The sequence below is a fragment of the Pristiophorus japonicus genome, chromosome 18 (assembly GCF_044704955.1).
Source record: "Pristiophorus japonicus isolate sPriJap1 chromosome 18, sPriJap1.hap1, whole genome shotgun sequence".
Lineage (NCBI taxonomy): Eukaryota > Metazoa > Chordata > Chondrichthyes > Pristiophoridae > Pristiophorus > Pristiophorus japonicus.
Genome location: NC_091994.1, coordinates 67481605 through 67493694, shown reverse-complemented (window position 1 = coordinate 67493694; position 12090 = coordinate 67481605).

Below are 12090 nucleotides of genomic sequence, written 5' to 3'. Positions count from 1 at the left end.
CATTTACCTGGTGGCTCAGACTTCAACAGGTCAGACACAGTGTTCTCACACAAGATGTGCACATCATGGATGCTCCATGGAAAGTCGGCATTCACTGCCATTATGCGCTGTGTATGGTCGCAGACGAGCTGCACGTTGAGGGAGTGGAATCCCTTGTGGTTTCGGTACACCCGCACTTCCTGTAATGGTGCTCGCAGGGTAAGATGGGTACAGTCAACAGCACCCTGCACCTTGGGGAAGCCGGCAATGCGTGGAAAAACCTAAAGCCCTCTCACTCTGTGCCTCCCTGGTCATTGAGAAGTTTATAAATTCCAGCCGGCGTGCATACAGTTACCTGTCGAATGCAGCGATGAGTACCTTACTGAGAAATACAGCATATGTCCCCAGCTGATGCCTGAAAAGAGCCACATGCATAAAAGGAAAGTGTCGCAGTCACCTTCATCTCCACAGAGAGTGCAGTAATGTTGGTGGTACTGGGATACAGGTCTGCCTTAATGAGCTGGCAAATCTCATTGATCACCTCTTTTCAGAAGCGCATCCTTTGAACACACTGTCGATCGATCATGGTCCAAGTAGGAGCGCTTCCCCCTGAAAATCCTTTGGGGATAAAGCCTCCTCCTCCTCATCAGTCTGAGACCTCCTCCATTACCCTGATAATTCTGCTCAATAAACATTCTCACATCTAGATCCTCCATTAGACAGGTAGTCAGCAATACAGGCTGAGATAATTCCAGTCACAAAAACATCCATCAACCATTACACTTTGCTTCCTATCTCTAAGCCAATTTTGGATCCAACTTGCCACTTTGCCCTGGATCCCATGGGCTTTTACCGTCATGACCAGTCTGCCATCTAGAACCTTATCAAAAGCTTTGCTAAAGTCCATATACACTACATTGTACACACTACCCTCATCGACCCTCCTGGTTACCTCCTCGAAAATTCAATCAGGTTAGTCAAACACGATCTTCCCTTAACAAATCCGTGCTGACTGTCCCTAATTAATCCCTGACTTTCTGAATATAGATTTATCCTGTCCTTCAGGAGTTTTTCCCAATAATTTCCCACCACTGACATTAGGCTGACAGGCCTCTAATTACTCAGTTATCCCTTTCTCCCTTCTTAAACAAGGGTACCACATTAGTAGTCCTCCAGTCTTCCAGCAACATGACTGAATGCGAAGAGGACTGGAAAATGATGGTCAAGGCCTCAGCTATTTCCTCTTTTGCTTCGCTCAGCAGCCTGGGATGCATTTCATCCGGGCTTGGGAACATCCACTTTCAAAGCTGCTACACCCCTTAATACCTCCACTCTCAGTATGTTTATTTCATCCAGAATTTCACACTCCTCCTCGATAGCAGTATCTACATTGCCCCTTTCCTTTGTGAAAACAGGCGCAAAGTATTCATTAAGAACCATACTTACATCTTCCGCCTCCACACACAGATTACCCTCATGGTCTCTAATAGGCCCTATCCTTTCTTTAGTTATCCTCTTGCTCTAAATATATTTATGGAACATCTTTGGGTTTTCCTTGATGTTACTAGCCAAGAATTTTTCATGCTCTCTCTCAGCATTCCTAATATTCTTTTTAATTTCACCTCTGAACTTTTTAAATTCCTCCTGAGATTCTACAGTATTTAGCCACCGGTATATGACATAAGCTTCCCCTTTTTTCTATATCGTCCCCTGTAAGTCCCTAGACATCAAGGGGGCTCCAGAATTGTTATTCCCACCCTTTTTCTTTAAGGACACATGTTTGTCCTGAGTCTTCCAGATCGCCTCGTAAATGCCCCAGGGATCAGTATTTGGACTCCTCTTGTGTATTTAATTTTAAATGTATTCATTCATGGAATGTGGGTGTCGCTTGCAAGTCCAGCATTTATTGCCCATTCCTAATTTTTCTTGAGAAGGTGGTGGTGAGCCGCCTTCTTGAACCGCTGCAGTCCGTGCGGTGAAGGTGCTCCCACAGTGCTGTTAGGGAGGGAGTTCCAGGATTGTGACCCAGCGACGATGAAGGAACGGCCGATATATTTCCAAGTCAAGATGGTGTGTAACTGGGAGGGGAATGTGGAGGTGATGGTGTTACCATAGACCTGCTACCCTTGTCCTTCTAGGAGGTAGAGGTCGCGGGTTTGGGAGATGCTGCAGAAGAAGCCTTGGCGATTTGCTGCAGTGCGTCTTGTAGATGGTACACACTGCAGCCACGGTGCGTCGGTGGTAGAGGGAGTGAATGTTGAAGGTGGTGGATGGGGCGCCGATCAAGCGGGCTGCTTTGTCCTGGATGGTGTCGAGCTTAAATGATCAGAATTCAGAAAAAAATCAAGGCATGCTGCTCACATTTGTTCAGATCAAACTGGGAGCAGGCAGTTAAGGAACAACTGAAAGCTGGACAAACTTTGCAAAGGCAGAGTTACAGCAATACAAGCATGTACAAGATGTGCACATTGGGATAAGTAAATTGAGGACACATTTAATGAATATTCTATCAGAGTCCTCAGCAGCGACCAGGGAAATTCTCCCTTTACTTTACCCAGGCTCCTGAAAACAAAGAGCCAAAGGTCATTTATAACTTGTACAAATTCGATGGATTAATTGTGGAAATGTTATTTCGAGAGAAAAGCCCGTTCTTCATTATGAAAATCTCATTGCTCTTGAATAGGAAACATACTCACCGGAATTACAAACCCCAATTGCTATAAAGGGCAGCATCACTGAGCTTACAGGGGAAATTCCGTCTCTAGGTGTAAAGTAGGCCAATTCTGATTTGCTGCTTTAAGATTCACCAGAATCCCAGCTGTTAATAAGACATCATTTTCTGTGTCTAATTTGCATAATAATTCACAAATCCCGATGCAAATTTCGCTGGGTCTGGAGGGTGGGAGAAAAATATTGTCTGTAAGAAAAATGTAAAAGAATGGAGGACATTAAAGGGGAATGTCACAAGGAGGGGTTCAAAGGTTTAAAAAGCTTCTGCAGAGCATGAAAAGGCACCTTAACCCGTCGGTAACTTTTGCCAAGGCTGATGGGGCAGGGGATTGAGAAGTTGCGAGTAGGATGAAGGGAATGTGTGCAAAAAACGTTAGTGGGAGTTGTGTACAGACCTCCAAACAGTAGTAGTGATGTTGGGGAGGGCATCAAAAATGAAATTAGGGGTGCGTGCAATAAAGGTGCAGCAGTTATAATGGGTGACTTTAATATGCACATAGATTGGGCTAACCAAACTGGAAGCAATACGGTGGAGGAGGATTTCCTGGAGTGCATAAGGGATGGTTTTTTAGACCAATATGTCGAGGAACCAACTAGGGGGGAGGCCATCTTAGACTGGGTGTTATGTAATGAGAGAGGATTAATTAGCAATCTCGTTGTGCGAGGCCCCTTGGGGAAGAGTGACCATAATATGGTGGAATTCTGCATTGGGATGGAGAATGAAACAGTTAATTCAGAGACCATGGTCCAGAACTTAAAGAAGGCTAACTTTGAAGGTATGAGGCGTGAATTGGCTGGGATGGATTGGCGAATGATACTGAAGGGGTTGACTGTGGATGGGCAATGGCAGACATTTAGAGACCGCATGGATGAACTACAACAATTGTACATTCCTGTCTGGCATAAAAATAAAAAAGGGAAGGTGGCTCAACCGTGGCTATCAAGGGAAATCAGGGATAGTATTAAAGCCAAGGAAGTGGCATACAAATTGGCCAGAAATAGCAGCGAACCTGGGGACTGGGAGAAATTTAGAACTCAGCAGAGGAGGACAAAGGGTTTGATTAGGGCAGGGAAAATGGAGTATGAGAAGAAGCTTGCAGGGAACATTAAGACGGATTGCAAAAGTTTCTATAGATATGTAAAGAGAAAAAGGTTAGTAAAGACAAACGTAGGTCCCCTGCAGTCAGAATCAGGGGAAGTCATAACGGGGAACAAAGAAATGGCGGACCAATTGAACAAGTACTTTGGTTCGGTATTCACGAAGGAGGACACGAACAACCTTCCGGTTATAAAAGGGGTCAGGGGGTCTAGTAAGGAGGAGGAACTGAGGGAAATCCTTATTAGCCGGGAAATTGTGTTGGGGAAATTGATGGGATTGAAGGCCGATAAATCCCCAGGGCCTGATGGACTGCATCCCAGAGTACTTAAGGAGGTGGCCTTGGAAATAGTGGATGCGTTGACAGTCATTTTCCAACATTCCATTGACTCTGGATCAGTTCCTATAGAGTGGAGGGTAGCCAATGTAACCCCACTTTTTAAAAAAGGAGGGAGAGCTGAAAACAGGGAATTATAGACTGGTCAGCCTGACATCGGTAGTGGGTAAAATGATGGAATCAATTATTAAGGATGTCATAGCAGTGCATTTGGAAAGAGGTGACATGATAGGTCCAAGTCAGCATGGATTTGTGAAAGGGAAATCATGCTTGACAAATCTTCTGGAATTTTTTGAGGATGTTTCCAGTAGAGTGGACAAGGGAGAACCAGTTGATGTGGTATATTTGGACTTTCAGAAGGCGTTCGACAAGGTCCCACACAAGAGATTGATGTGCAAAGTTAGTGCACATGGGATTGGGGGTAGTGTACTGACATGGATTGAGAACTGGTTGTCAGACAGGAAGCAAAGAGTAGGAGTAAATGGGTACTTTTCAGAATGGCAGGCAGTGACTAGTGGGGTACCGCAAGGTTCTTTGCTGGGGCCCCAGCTGTTTACACTGTACATTAATGATTTAGATGAGGGGATTAAATGTAGTATCTCCAAATTTGCGGACGACACTAAGTTGGGTGGCAGTGTGAGCTGCGAGGAGGATGCTGTGAGGCTGCAGAGCGACTTGGATAGGTTAGGTGAGTGGGCAAATGCATGGCAGATGAAGTATAATGTGGATAAATGTGAGGTTATCCACTTTGGTGGTAAAAACAGAGAGACAGACTATTATCTGAATGGTGACAGATTAGGAAAAGGGGAGGTGCAAAGAGACCTGGGTGTCATGGTACATCAGTCATTGAAGGTTGGCATGCAGGTGCAGCAGGCGGTTAAGAAAGCAAATGGCATGTTGGCCTTCATAGCAAGGGGATTTGAGTACAGGGGCAGGGAGGTGTTGCTACAGTTGTACAGGGCATTGGTGAGGCCACACCTGGAGTATTGTGTACAGTTTTGGTCTCCTAACCTGAGGAAGGACATTCTTGCTATTGAGGGAGTGCAGCGAAGGTTCACCAGACTGATTCCCGGGATGGCGGGACTGACCTATCAAGAAAGACTGGATCAACTAGGCTTGTATTCACTGGAGTTCAGAAGAATGAGAGGGGACCTCATAGAAACATTTAAAATTCTGACGGGGTTAGACAGGTTAGATGCAGGAAGAATGTTCCCAATGTTGGGGAAGTCCAGAACCAGAGGTCACAGTCTAAGGATAAGGGGTAAGCCATTTAGGACCGAGATGCGGAGGAACTTCTTCACCCAGAGAGTGGTGAACCTGTGGAATTCTCTACCACAGAAAGTTGTTGAGGCCAATTCACTAAATATATTCAAAAAGAAGTTAGATGAGGTCCTTACTACTAGGGGGATCAAGGGGTATGGCGAGAAAGCAGGAATGGGGTACTGAAGTTGAATGTTCAGCCATGAACTCATTGAATGGCGGTGCAGGCTAGAAGGGCCGAATGGCCTACTCCTGCATCTATTTTCTATGTTTCTATGTTTCTAATAGCTGCAGCCCTGATTCCCTGGACCAGTGGAGGGGCTGCCCAGTGCTGGGGGGTCCACTTTGGGAGCGGCTGCAGTCCAGGGGGCTGGGCTTCAGATGCTTGTGAGGACGGGTTTCCTCTGTGTCACAGCACAGCCCCATCCCATCGATCAGCACTGCGAGAATGATCAGCCAATTCTCAGGTCAAGTCTGACCATAGGGACAGGAGGAGACCATGCAGACCCTCGAGCCTATTCCGCTAATCAACTGGCTGATCTGTTTCACAACTCCATTTCCTGCCATTGCTCCATATCCCTCGATACCCTTACCCAACAAAAGTTTATTCATTGCTGTCTTGAAAGCTCTAATTATCTCTCAGCATTTTGAGGGAGAGAGTTCCAGATTTCCACTGGTTTTTTTGGAAAAGGACTTCCTGAATTCCCTCCTAAATGGCCGAGCTCTAATTTTAAGATCATGTCCCCTTGTTCTGGACTCCCCCACCAGAGAAAATCGTTTCTCTGGGGCCAACTTTCCCCAGCCGCCTAGAGCGGTGTAGTTAGGGGTGGCACACCGACTTTGACGAGCCAAAAAGAGCGCGGAAAATGTACCTATTAATTTGGCCGCTCACTCATCGTCCGGATCCATCGGCGTGGCGCTGCAGAGCCTGCGGTGGGCGGAGCTTCGGCCGCGCTTGCTCAGTGCGGCTGGCAGGTGGGCGGGGCTTGGGCCCAGCGTGTTGTGGAGTGCCGGCAGGGGGACGCATGTCTGTTTCAGCGTGCGCGCTTGCGCAATGGGTGTTTCAGCGTGCGCGCATGCACAGTGCAGCAGGAAGCTTGGCAATCGGCCAATTAAAGGGAGAGCGTCCTCAGTATCATTGGCAATGGAGCATATATAAAGGTAAGGTTTAAATAGTGATTTTTGTGTGGCTGAGGGAGTGGAAAGGAGAGCTGGATAGGTGGTAGAAAGGTGAGAAGTGTGATTTTTGAACATTACCTGAATGTGAGTCCAATAGACGAATGGCACAAGAGCATGCAACAAGAACAAAGAATTTCCTCCATGAGGAAGTGGAGAAACAAGTGACTGTAATTGAGGAGAAATGGCTGGAGCTGGATATCAGCAAGAGTGTTCCGTCAAAAGTCTCACCCAAGGAAATGAGAAGAAGATGGAACCTCGTTGCCGAAGAATTCTCCACTGGGCTCAATACCGCACGATCTGGAAGCCAGTGCAAGAAGAAATGACAGGACTTTGGTCAAGTAGTGAGTGCAAATAATATCTTCATCTTTAAATTGAATTGCAATTGAAAATGTGAGCATCTGTATGCGCTTCAGAAGCGCACCATGTCTGAAAATTAATATTTTCGCCTTTGCAGAAAAAATTGGCCCACAACAAGAGGGAGAGAACTAGAACAGGAGGAGGTCCGCCAAATCTGCATCAACTGACACCCCTGGAACAGAGGGTTGCTGCCTTGCTGACTCGCACCGTCAGAAAAAGAATCAGGTCTGCACAAGCTGGGCCCACACGCAAGGGTGAGGGTAAGGCATTAAAATGCATAATCGCCCTCCAATCAACCTGCTGACTGGCCTGCTACACGTCAGACTACTCATGCCACCCATCCTGCCCCCTCCTGTGCTGCTGTTCTGTTGTCTTTTGCAGAAGAAGAAGAGACTCCCCAACATCCTGAAGATCCACCAGAGGATCCAGATGCGTGCGTTCCAGACCAAGGCGGGTGGGGGGAGGAGGGTTCCATGGAAATGTGTTCATGGGAGAATGTTGACAGCGATATGGAGTACATAGCACAGGGAATCACACTGCCAGCAACCTCCATGTGCTCCTCGGTGACATTCCAATGGTTCACACCTTCCGAGTTTGCGGGTCCCAGTGGCAGTCAGGAAAAGCATTTTGGGACACCCAGTCCCCCACTCTCCGAGCTTGTGCCCCATACTGGAGGGGTGCCACTAGGCAGACTCACGCGAGGAGAAGGAGAAGCTGATCAGTCTCTCCTGAGATGTAGCCCTCAGCAGAGGTTAATCAGATTGTTTCATTGGGCGAGGAGACCATTGCCCTCACAAGATCGCTTGTGGCGGCCATCAGTGGGGTGCGTGTTAACGTCGCCACACTGTCGGGTGAAATCTCAGCACTAAGACGGGAAGTGAAGGTGGGCATTTCAGAGGGTGTGCAGATGATGGCAGATGCCATGAGGTAGCTGGCTTCTGCAATAAGGGCACAAAGGCCGGATCCTCAAATGCCACTCCCACTTCAATCCACGCACCAGCCACCGGTCAGACGCAAGCCGGGCCCCCAATCCCTCCCACCTCCAGCACCGGCCCTATGAGGAAGTGCACTTTCCCTGATTTGTGCGTAAGGAATGCGTGCAGCCTTTCTTTGCTGTTGTTGCTGTTGTTGTTGTTGTTGTTGTTGTCATTGAAGTGCATTGTGAAATATCCAATTAAAGATATTTTAAATCTCAACTGAATCATCCTCCATTAGGACCACGCAACATTTAGGGTCAACTTTAAAAAGTAAAATCACTCACCCCTACTGCCGTGCGTGCCTGCCGCCCCTAGCACTGGCGGGAGGGCTAGCCGGTGCGTTCTGCAGTCGGCAAGGTAGGACTGCTCTATTTTCAGTCGCTGATTTATCTTTCATTTATTTGTGATGATTTTGTGCAGCAGTTGTGCTGAAGATGTTGTAATGTTGTGCTGATATTGTGAAGGTCTTTGCTGCTATAGAATCCGCAAACTCACCGACCCTGCCAGCCGCCCCCCCGCCCCCGCCCATCTCTGGCTACCTGCGCTGATTTATTAAATGTAGGTAAGGTTTTTCTGTGCCTATAATCGTGGCCACATGGAAGGAATGCAAAATTCACAAGAAACCCCCCCTGTGTTTGGGCTCATTCGAAAGGAAATTTAATTTGGGACTATGTACCGAAAAGTTTGGAACTCTAAAGTGATTATGGAAGAAACTACGAACTTTAATAGAATTCTGAACTTTTACAAGACAAATTCAAGGCTGTGGGCGGACCTAAAGAACCCACAGGAGACACCCTGATTAATGGGTCTGCCTAGGTGTTGGAATTGAAGTTACTTTGTTTGGAGAATTGAGTAGTCAAGAATCTTTCTCCACAAGGAACATTAACATTACAAAATAGCTACTCATCAACATGGGTCTGGACAACCATTTCAGCATATACATCACAAAGAGGCCCAATCCAGCCTGTATGCGAAAGACGAAGCACAAAAGGACATTGCAATTACCAAACTAATATTTCCATCAGGAAACAGTTTTCGAACATCAACCCACCCAAAACATATCAACTTTTAACGAGCCCGACAAAATATTACAAAGAAGAACCAAGTCCGCCAAAATTATACAAGGGATTTTGAAGAGATCTGGCGCTAAGATTAGAACACTGAATGGTATAACTGACCCCTGTTTTCAACAGAGGAGAGGTGATTACTAGGTAACTACAAGGCTGCTATTACCTCATCAAGACAAGGAGAGAAACCAACGCGACAGTTGTAAACTAACTTCTCCAGCCTTGAAGTCCTGAAGTCCTGAAGGAAGGAAGAACATGACCATCGCAGCAGCGACCGACCACAGTCAACATGGTATCAAGGGAAAACCAACCGCGATCTACTGTTAACTATCAAAAGGATTGGTAAGCATAAGTCCCTGCCTGCCCTGGAGTCTAACCTAGCTAGAATTAGGTAGTGGGTGGTGGGAGGTATAATTTACTGTGACCCCCTTTGAATGTGTAGTGCATGGTTCTTTATTAGAGTGATTTGTGATTTTAAGTTTGACCTTGTACCTTTCCTTGTATTGTTCTTCATTAGAGTGATTCTAAGTTTGGCCGTGTATTTTCTTACTAGAGTAATAAGCCTGTATTACTTTGACTGTAATAAAACCAAAGTTCTTTGCATCAAACCAGTGTCCTCTGCCATTTTATCATCGCCCCCCACCCCCCACCCAAATAAATCCAAAGTACAGAACCCAAGGGAGGGGGAGTGATTAGAAACCGCTCAAGTTGGTCAGAAGAGAACCTGACCCCCTCATAGAGACCACACCCTCCCCTTATAAAATGGTGACCGCGGCAGGACTCTGGTACAAGGCGTGTGATGTGGAGAGTGCTGGTTTGGGGCAAAGAACCAAAATGAAAGAGAGGATTTCCTCCTACGTGTATAAAAAAGTGAATATCACTAAAGAATGTGTGCTTAGTCTATTGCGAGCTGAGCATCCAGCTGACACTGCAGCCCAGTGGACAGCAAGCAAAGATCACAAAGAAGCAATAGAGAAGGCAATCTGGTTGATCTTTCTACAGTGACAGGTCCAACTCCTAGATAGAATGAATGAAACATTACAGGCAGAGTTATGGGAATGTGCAGAGAGTTACCAGGAAAGGGTTATGTCAGAAGAAAGATTATCAGGATAATTCCATAAGCTGAAACAGGAAAGGACCCAAATAATGGAAAGGTTTAAAAACAGTCAGGACTATTTTCAATGTCACATTACCGAGGCCAAAGGTAATGAAAAGTCACAGAGGGAGGAAAGCACTCGCCTCACCCGACAAGTAAAAGAGCTCCAGGAAAGATTAAAAGATGTGCAAGCAGCGTATAAAGTAGCTAGCACTCATGGGTTTGAATCGGGAGACCACGGTCCCTGCCAGCAATAAATTAAAAGTTTAAACCTTGCTCTGTCCAAGGCAAAAGGCATGGTATGCCTAATAAGCCTGGGTATGCTCCAGGGAAACCAGGAAGATAAGGAAGAAACTACCTGGCCACTACCTGTGGCACCGGTGACTACACCGGTTCAGCAGCAGGAGGGGCAAATCAGTTGCGGGGCGGACAGGGATAGTGAACCACCACCACCTGTGGCACCGAGTTTCAGCTCGGCTTGGCCGCAGGGAAGAGAGTGAGGCGAGCCAGAACAGGGAGAGCCAGAACCAGGGCCAATGTGCCCGGTCCGGCAACAGACGTTTGGCCTGCCCACCCTTAACAGGGTTCCAGGGCCCCTGGAAAGTCAGTTTGTGGTCCCCCACACTCCCCACCAGCTTAGGGCTATGATAAGCCACCAGGGAAAGCTAACTCCAAAGGGAGACCCCTCGGTTCACTTTGTGGAAGTGGAACAGGCAGGGGATATTAATGGATGTGATTATGCAGAAATGGCAAAGATGCTTCTCCTATCTCTCGACAGCAAACTGTACCAGTCCCTCTCTACTGAGAGCAAAAGAGGACAGAAAATACTTGCTGCCATCCAGAAAGACATTTTAGAAGCTATGGGCTGCAATGACGGAAGTCCCTTCGCTAGAGCAGAGAAAACGGTGCAGCACACAGGAGAAACCCCACAGGCTTTTGCAGACCGACTGTGGCCGGTCTACAAAAGAGTCTGTAGTGGGGACATAGACAGAGATCACTTAAACCAGGATGAATTAGCACATTGGCTCCGAAGCCTAGTAGCTAACAGTTTACCCAGAATAAGAACCAAGGCTGAGGCCTGGTTCGACCCCAGATATCCCCAAGCCGCAGAACAGCGAGTGCTTGGGCAGCTGACCCTAGCTTACAGAAACGGCAGAGGGACAGAAGAGCACCCACAAAAGGGAAAGGTTCGCGAAATCCAACCTAACCAAGATAAGAGGGAATGGCGCCATGAGGGGGGCAACTCCTCCGATACAAAACGTACCTACTTTGGGTGCGAAAAGAGTGGGCACTGGAGAAGGGATTGTAAAAATCCTTGGAAGAATAGCACAGGAAAGAATTCTCCAGCCCCTGCCCTAAAGACCGAGACAGATAAGCCATTCCCTCCCCACTTGTTTGAGACCTTTTTAACTGCGCTCCGAGCAATGTTAGATGGCCCTGGAAAGGTAGCCACCGCCACCGGTACCGAAATCCCATCTGCCCCCTCCCAACCAAAACCGTGACTAGGACAGACACAGCCTGTCCACCTGTGTTCCCTCGAGTATGATGCTTGGGGGAGTCCGACCGTACAGATGAAAGTGAAAAAGGTGAAAGGGACTTACCTGCTGGACACCGGTGCCTCAAGCACCCTTGTCTATGCAGCTAACCTCACCGCCTCACCTCTGTCTAACAGGGTTCCCTACAGCTTGGTGCGTTTCACAGGCACTGAACAGACAGGTTTATTCTCCGTTCCGCTCTCCATTCATTTCGGTACACTCCACACTAAGTGGAATTGTGTTTTGATGAGGTGGGAGCAGGAAGGGAGAGGGATCCTGGGGACTGACTTCATCCTAGGCCACGGAATCCAAGTGGATTTAAGAAACCACTGTCTTTAGGGGTCAGTCTGTATGGGACAGGAGAGTGAGGTGATGGTTATCCCGGGAAAACAGGAAAAAGGGACTGTGTGCACCATGAAACCAAAGGAAGATTACGACCTTGAATCACTGGTCAGTAACACCCCTGTAGAATATCAA